Genomic DNA, 8,035 nt, shown 5'->3' on the forward strand with positions numbered 1-8,035 from the left:
TTTTAATAAACAGACTTTCCTAGGTTCCTCACTGTCTACCACACCTACTTCATATTATAGTTATCTATGGTGATGGCTCCTTTCCTGGAACAAGTCCTCCACCTGTGTCCTTTCAGTCAGTTAGGGGGAAGGTCAAAGGTTCTTCCTGAGTCTTTTGGGACTTAATTGTTTCAGCTCAAAATAATCTGCATGCTAAAGAGACATTTTGGGGTGGCAAGTTTTGCTCCCCTACATAGATGATCTAGGGTTTCCACAGGAACAAAGCTGTTTCATCAGGACATGGTCCTGCTCTGCTCAGTGGATGGAGGATGAAGAGGAGCTCTTGCCTCATGACCATCATTGTAGAAAGTGTCTACAACTTTGTGGAACCCAACCATGTTTAAGGGTGCAGCTTCATTAGACAAGCCACTCACACACTAGGGCCTCTGTACCCTAAGGGCCGAAGGATCTGTCTCTGAGGTCCCTTCCAATTTGAATATTCTGGGAACTGTGACTCATTCATTCACTGATTCCTTCAACAAATACTCATTGTGTGATTCTCACATGGAAGGTATATGGAATATAGCAGAATGGGGACATGGCATCTGTACTATATACCAGTCCTGCTGGTTTTGCCCATCAGACTCCAAGGCATCACTGCATATTGCATAGGAAAAGCTGAGAACCTTCTCCTTGAGGAAGATGAGAAGGAAGGCCCACATTGGAGTCCTTCCTGTGCCTGCCCTCTTTCTCTTTCCCAGCATTTAGGCGTTGAGCAGGCCCAGCCTTGTCTGCCTTTCATAATGCAAACCCAAGATGGGCCTTTCCAAAGGTTGAAGGAGAATCACATCAAATCTACCAGGTTCCACTGGGACTTGGGCTCTTCAGTAATCCCTAGTTCTGGTACCCAGTTTATGCCTTTCTCTTAGAAACCCCAAAAGTAGGAAAGGTTCCTTTCCTAAAAACCAGTGAACTGAGAAATGAATACTTGAAAGCCAGGCAGTTTATTGTGGTGTCTTTGATAAGCTAAGTAAACTGAGAGAGACTGATAAGCATGAAATAGTTGCTAGACATTTGGTTCAGTTCCACATAGTCTCTTTCAAGGCCCTCAAACATTTACCCAAGAGCAACTGCAAATACTTAGGCTCATAAGCCACTAAGATCCAGAGACTTAACAGCTAAGAAATAGATATGTAGTATATTTATCACTGCTTGGGAATGGCCAGTGCATAGCCTCATTTGAACTGTTTAAAATCCTTTACGGAGCAGCTAAAGGAAGGCTTAAAGCTGGGCAGCAGGTCTTAGCAAGACCTTAAAATAATCATTAAATCTTGGGCCTTATTAGTCAATGTCCATTCTTCACAGTTTTTCTGGTAGCTCTGTTTAAATATTTAGCTCTGAAATTAGAAATGTAATGGAGTCTAAACCCATGAGGAAGGAAAGGAAACCCTGATATTGAAATTATGAACTGAGAAATGACTTTAAAATATATATATGATTCTTATTGTACATTTATCTGAAAAAGAATGAAAGAAATCTGGAGTGGATGGAGGTTCGGAGGTTTTTTTTTTTTTCTGAAAAAGGAGTGAGTGCATCATCGGTATGTTTGGGAAGTTTTGTCTTTTCCATTCTGATTTTTTTATATCTCTTCTTTTGGCTTATTGCATTTAGTTATGAACTACAATACAGGATTGAATAAAGGCAGTTACAGGGGCATTTTTGTCTTTTTCCAAATTTAAATGCTTCTCATGTTTTGGTCACCATTAAATGTGATGCTTGCTGCAGATCTCAGATACCCTTTATCACATTCAGGAAGTTCCCTTCTATTCCTGGTTTGTTTGCAAGTTTGTCACTAACAGTCTTTTCAATGGTCTAGTTCCTTTTCTGTATCCATTGATATAATTATATGATTTTTATTCTTTAATTGGTTAGGGTGGTGAATTACATTAATAGATTTTTCTGATGTTGACTCATTCATATTTTTTTTTTTTTTTTTTTTTTTTGCGGTACACGGGCCTCTCACTGTCGTGGCCTCTCCCATTGCGGAGCACAGGCTCCGGACGTCCAGGCTCAGTGGCCATGGCTCACGGGCCCAGCCACTCCGCGGCATGTGGGAACTTCCTGGACCAGGGCATGAACCCGCGTCCCCTGCATCAGCAGGTGGACTCTCAACCACTGCGCCACCAGGGAAGCCCGTTCATATGTTTTAAAGGAAAACCCTGCTTGGCCTTTTCATACACTATTGAATTCAAGTTGCTATTTTTTCATTCATTCATTATTAGTCAATAATTATCATTTCCTACTTTATCTATTTTTTGTACCAAAGGTTTGCAATTAGCAACCTCTTTAAATGCTGGGGAACTTTCACCCATTTTCTATCCTCTGAGCCTGGTATCTTTTTGTGTTGTTGCTTGCTTGCTTTTTGAGAGACTAGGTTTTCACTACAATCATTTCCACTTTTTAGAGTTATTAGTCTAGTAAATTTTCCATTTCTTCTTGGTATAATTATGGTAATTTATATCTTCTTCTGAATTGGCCCATTTTACATTCTTTTTCAAATAGATCAATGTAAAGTTTTTCAAGGTATGCTTTTATAATTATTTTGCTCATCTGTATCTGCCCTTTTATCTTTTTTCCTACTTGATTTTGTTTATTATATCTCTCTGATTTATCATAGTTGTTAGAGGTTATATTTTTAAATTAATCTTTCCAAAGATCCAAAATTTTTAGAAAGTTTCTAGTATTTTATATTTGCTTTAGTATTTTAATTAATTTTATTTCATTATTATTTGTTTCTACTTTCTTTGGGTTTATTTTGTTATTCTTCTTTAAGCTTTTTGAATTAAAATATTTATTTTTCCTCTTGCTTTACAGTAAATCTTATAAGGCTATAAATTTCTTTCTGAGAACTGCTTCAGATTTACCTTGTTCAGTTTGATGTGTAGTGCTGTTGTAAGTTGTATTATATAAATTTTCATTTTTACTTTTTCTTTAATTCACAGTTAATTTAGATGTTTATGTTAAGATAATACACTTAATACAAAAGAGCTCAGATCCTGGAGTTGGTGTGCCTGGGTTTGTGTCCCATCTGCCACTTGCTATATGTGACCTTGGGCAAGTTGCTCATCCCCTCCGTGCCTCAATTTCCTTATTTGTAAAATGTGAAGAATAATAGTGTTGACCTCAAACAATTGTTGTGAAAATTGAATGAGTAAATATTTGAAAGTTCTCAGAGTAATGTCTGGCATATAGTAAGTGCCATTAAGTGTTTATAAAATAAATCTTCAGTACTATGAGTAGGGGTAATGGAAGGTTTGGCTACTTTTTTGGATTGATTTCTTTATTGCATTATGGTCCATGAATATTATTTGTATATCATTGTTTCCGAATTTGTTGAGGCATCCTTTGGGGTCAAAACTTTCTCTGTATGAAGGTTAAAGTTTTAGGTTAGGCTTGTTACTTGTCATAACCTTTTTAGTCCTATTAACCCATTGATTATTTTATTAGTCCAAAAGAAATGTGTTAGTATCTCCCACTATGATTGGGTGTTTGTCAGTTTCTCTCGGTAGTTTTATTGGTTTTTGCACAATACATTTTGAAGCTATGCTGTTAGGATCTTACAAATTCACAAATGGAATACCTTCCTGGTGAACTGTTTTGTTTACCAATATTATAAGTCTCTTAGCGGTTTTCACTTAGAAAGATATTTTGTCTGATATTCATAATGTTACATCAACTTTCTTTTTGTCAGCATTTTCCTGGATAACATTTCAACCCCTTCATTTTCAACCTGTGACATATTTTTTTTAAAGGGGAAAGTGGATACTTCCTTTTTTTCCAATTTATTTTTTAATGTTATTTATTTATTTTTGTCTGTATTGGGTCTTCGTTGCTGCATGCAGGCTTTCTCTAGTTGTGGCGAGTGGGGTCTACTCTTCATTGCGGTACACAGGCTTCTCATCGTGGTGTCTTCTCTTGTTGCAGAGCACAGGCTCTAGGCGCGCAGACTTCAGTAGTTGTGGTGCATGGGCTTAGTTGCTCTGCGGCATGTGAGATCCTCCCAGATCAGGACTTGAACCCGTGTTCCCCTGCATCGGCAGGCGGATTCTTAACCATTGTGCCACCAGGTAAGTCCCTGTGACATATTATTTTAATAGTATAGTGTAGATTATTAAAATTCAGTCTGAGAGCCTCTGTGTTTCTATTGATTAGCTTAATTAATTCACATTTATTATAATTAGAGTAGTTGTTAAATATTACTGCCATCTTATTTTATATTTTCCATGTGCTAAGATTTCTTAATCTCTATTTGTTTCTTAACAAAACTTTTTGTTTGATTAATTTCTTTGTTCCATTTTTCTTGTTAGAAAGTTTTATCTATATATTTTCTATTTATCCAAGAGTTAACCTTAATTTTTACAATTTAATTTTATTTTTGTAGAATTAAATGCAGAATTAAAAGGTAGAATTAAAAATACAAAAGAGTATTACATTATTAAAACATTTTCTCTATCCACCCATGATTCTTGCTTCTTAGAAGCACCTACTTTCAACTTTTTTACCTGTGTCTCATCTTATTTGCCTCCATATTTCTGCTATATTATATATAAAATGTATATAATGGTATTTAATTCCTAAATTTTAGGCATTATCTCTTCCTAGCTCATTTATAACACCATAATTTGTACACATGAACACAAGCCTATGCACATACTTCTCCTCTTGTCATCCTCCCAGTAAAAATTAAGTCTATTTTCAAAATATACATTATGATAATATGCAACTATTACTCACAACTGAGCCATGCAGCATACTCTAAGTGTACATCTCTTCCAGTGCAGTTTTTGTTTTTCTCGCTAAGTTTTAGTAATTGAGTCTGTGAATGAAAAATGTTGCCTGCCATATCAGTAAACAAAGGGTGTTGCAGCCATCAAGATATCACATTACAGCTACCCCCAAGGATGATCCCTGAGGGAACCTAGAATGGAAACAGGATGCCCACTGCCAAGACCTCAGCCACTGTAGCCACACACACCTCCCCTTCCCCCTTCCCCACCAACCTGACTGTGCACCCTGAGGGAACTCAGGATAGGAAAGAACAGGATCCTGGCCCTATATGGCTAGGGTGCATATCAAAGAAATGATTTCAGTGAGCCCAGACTCTTGCATCTTCCCATACATAGTAAGGTGCTAAATTCCTTAACTTGAGCTATCTGGTTTTCTTTAATTAACAGTAATCTTTTGAAGTGCTGACTACCTGGTCTTTGTTGCAAAAACTCCTGTATATCTGGCTCCTCCCTTACCTCTTTGGAATAGTCCCTCAGAGCTATCTGAGAGGCTGTGTCCCAGTCTTAAGTTCTCAGTATTGTCTTCCAGATAAAACATAATTCTCAATTTTTAGGTTGTGCACTTTTTTCAGTTGACAGGTCCATTTATTTGTTTAGTTTTCAAGTAGCTGTAATTAATCCAGCCTCAAATTTTCCACCAGAACAGTAAAACCTTCTTCCATAGTTAGATACAGTCAAACATATCAGGTAATATTCCCAAGTCACTTTTATCTGACTGTCTGTCTGTCTGTCTATCTATCTAGTTAGTTGGCCTCCTAGTTAGTTTCTTTTTGTCTTAGGAGCATCTCTTTCCATCTTCTCCAATCCAACTCTTGAGTTGCTTTGTAGGACAGCTGCAGGGCTATAATCCTGGAGCTTTCCTTCACCAGTATTCCTCCCACTTTAATAATTCCTCCCAGATTTATTAAAGTATAATTGACAAAAACTGTATATATTTAAAGTGTTACTGTGTGATGATTTGATACACATTTACATTGTTAATGATTACCACAATCAAGTGCATTAAACACATCCATAATCTCATATAGCTACCTTTTTTTGTGTGTATGTGGTAAGAACACAAGATCTAATATCTTAACAAATTTCAAGTATTCAGTACAGCATTATTATCTATAGTCACCATACTATACATTAGGTCTCCAGAACTTATTTATCTTATAACTGAAAGTTTGTACCCTGTGACCAACATCTCCCCATTTTCTCCCAGCCCCTGGCAACTGTCATTCTACTCTCTGCTTTTGTGAGTTCAACTTTTTTTGGATTCCACATCTAAGTGAGATCAAACAGTATTTATATTTCTGTGTTTGGCTTATTTCATGTAATATAATATCCTCCAGGTTCATTCATGTTGTTGTAAGTACCAGAATTTCCTCCTTTTGTATGGCTAAATAATATTACATTGAGTGTATATATATGAATGTGTGTATATATATGTATATAAAATCTCCCACATTTTCTTTATTCATTCATCAGTTAATGGATGCTTAGATTGTTTCCATGTCTTGACTATTATGAATAATGCTGCAATGAACATAGGAGTGCAGATATCTCTTTGACATACTGATTTCACTTCCTTTGGATACATGTCCAGAAGTAGGATTGCTGGATCATAAGGTAGTTCTATTTCCAATTTTTTAAGGAACCTCCATACTGCTTTTCACAGTGACTTTTCACAGTGACAATTTACATTCCCACCAACAGTGCACAGAGGTTCCCTTTTATTCCATCCTTGCCAGCTTTAGTTATTTCTTGTATTTTTGATAATAGCTATTCCAATAGATGTGAGATGATAACTCATTGTGGTTTTAATTTGCATTTCCCTGATGATTAGGTGTTGAGCACCTTTTCATATACTTGACCACCAGCATCCTGAGATTCCCTGATCTCTTGCCTATGTTAGTTTCCCTGTTTCCTGGAGTACCTCTTCAATAACTTCCTGAGAACAACAATATGGGATATACATTTCTTGAAATATTACTTCTTTGGAAATATATTTATTATATTCACATATATTGTGAATCATTTAATATATTAACATAGCTTAGAAATAATTATCCTTTACAATATTGAAGGCATTGCTTCATTGTTTTCTAACTTCTAGTGTGGTTGTTAAAAAGTGTAATTTCATTTGAATTATCAGTCTTTATAATATGATTTTTTTCCCTCTCTTTCTCTTTTTGGAAAATTTTAGCACTCTTTTACCCCTAGAGTTTTGGTATTACAAGATGATACTCTTTGACATATATACTCTTATTTGTTTTTCCACTATACTAGTCACTCAACCTGGAAGTTGATGATCTTTAATATTTTGAAATATTCTTTTCATTGATGTTGTCTCTCTTCTATTTTCTCTATTTACTTGTTCTGAAACTGGCATTTGTTGGATATTAAACCTCTTCTATTGATCCTCACATTTTGTTTTCTTTCTCTTTCATTACCTAACTTTTTTCTTCTTTTTAATACACCTTCTGGAAGACTTTTTCAACATTCTCTTTTTAAATTTACTAATAGAATAAATTGTCTTTAACAAACTTTTTTGTTATAGAAACCTTTTTTGATTTATGAATGCACTCTATTCTCTCATCTATTTGAGAATATTAAATATATATAAATACACATGCATCTATATTTAAATTTTTTTCTCTTCTCTGTGCATTGTCTCTCTTTTTCCCAGTATTCATGTTTTTTTCTGTTTGTTCCATCATGGTCTTTCATGTTAGAAACCACCTTGATTTTTCATTTGTATCTAGGAGAGAAGCTCTAATAAACCAGTTAGAAGTTCTGTGTATATGTGTGTGTATATAGGACAATAAAGTGACAAATAATTTTTCACTGGGAAGTACCCATGTCAATATCTGTAGATGTATTCTCCTGGGATTCTCTATTTCCCCAGGGAGGATTACTGTAATGTTCTTTCTGGTGGCTACACACCTTGTTGCCAGAATTCTGGCAGACCACGGGGGAGAAGGAGCCTGAGGGGAAGTCTTTCTGCTTGCTATATGGATGTTTTCTTCTTCCCCTATTTTCTACACAACATTTTTCTTTAGCTCTGCAAATATCTCTGGAAAGTGTGAATTTCCAGTACTTTACCTGAATGTGGGAGGGGTACTGACATTGCTATGCAGAGTGGAGAAGGAACCCCTATTTTACATATTCTGGAAGAGCCACATTTAGAGAATTAAGAAAGTTGGAATGAAGTCATTGTCGAG

The sequence above is a fragment of the Mesoplodon bidens genome (assembly GCF_964165515.1).
Source record: "Mesoplodon bidens genome assembly, chromosome: 2".
Classification (NCBI taxonomy): Eukaryota; Metazoa; Chordata; class Mammalia; order Artiodactyla; family Ziphiidae; genus Mesoplodon; species Mesoplodon bidens.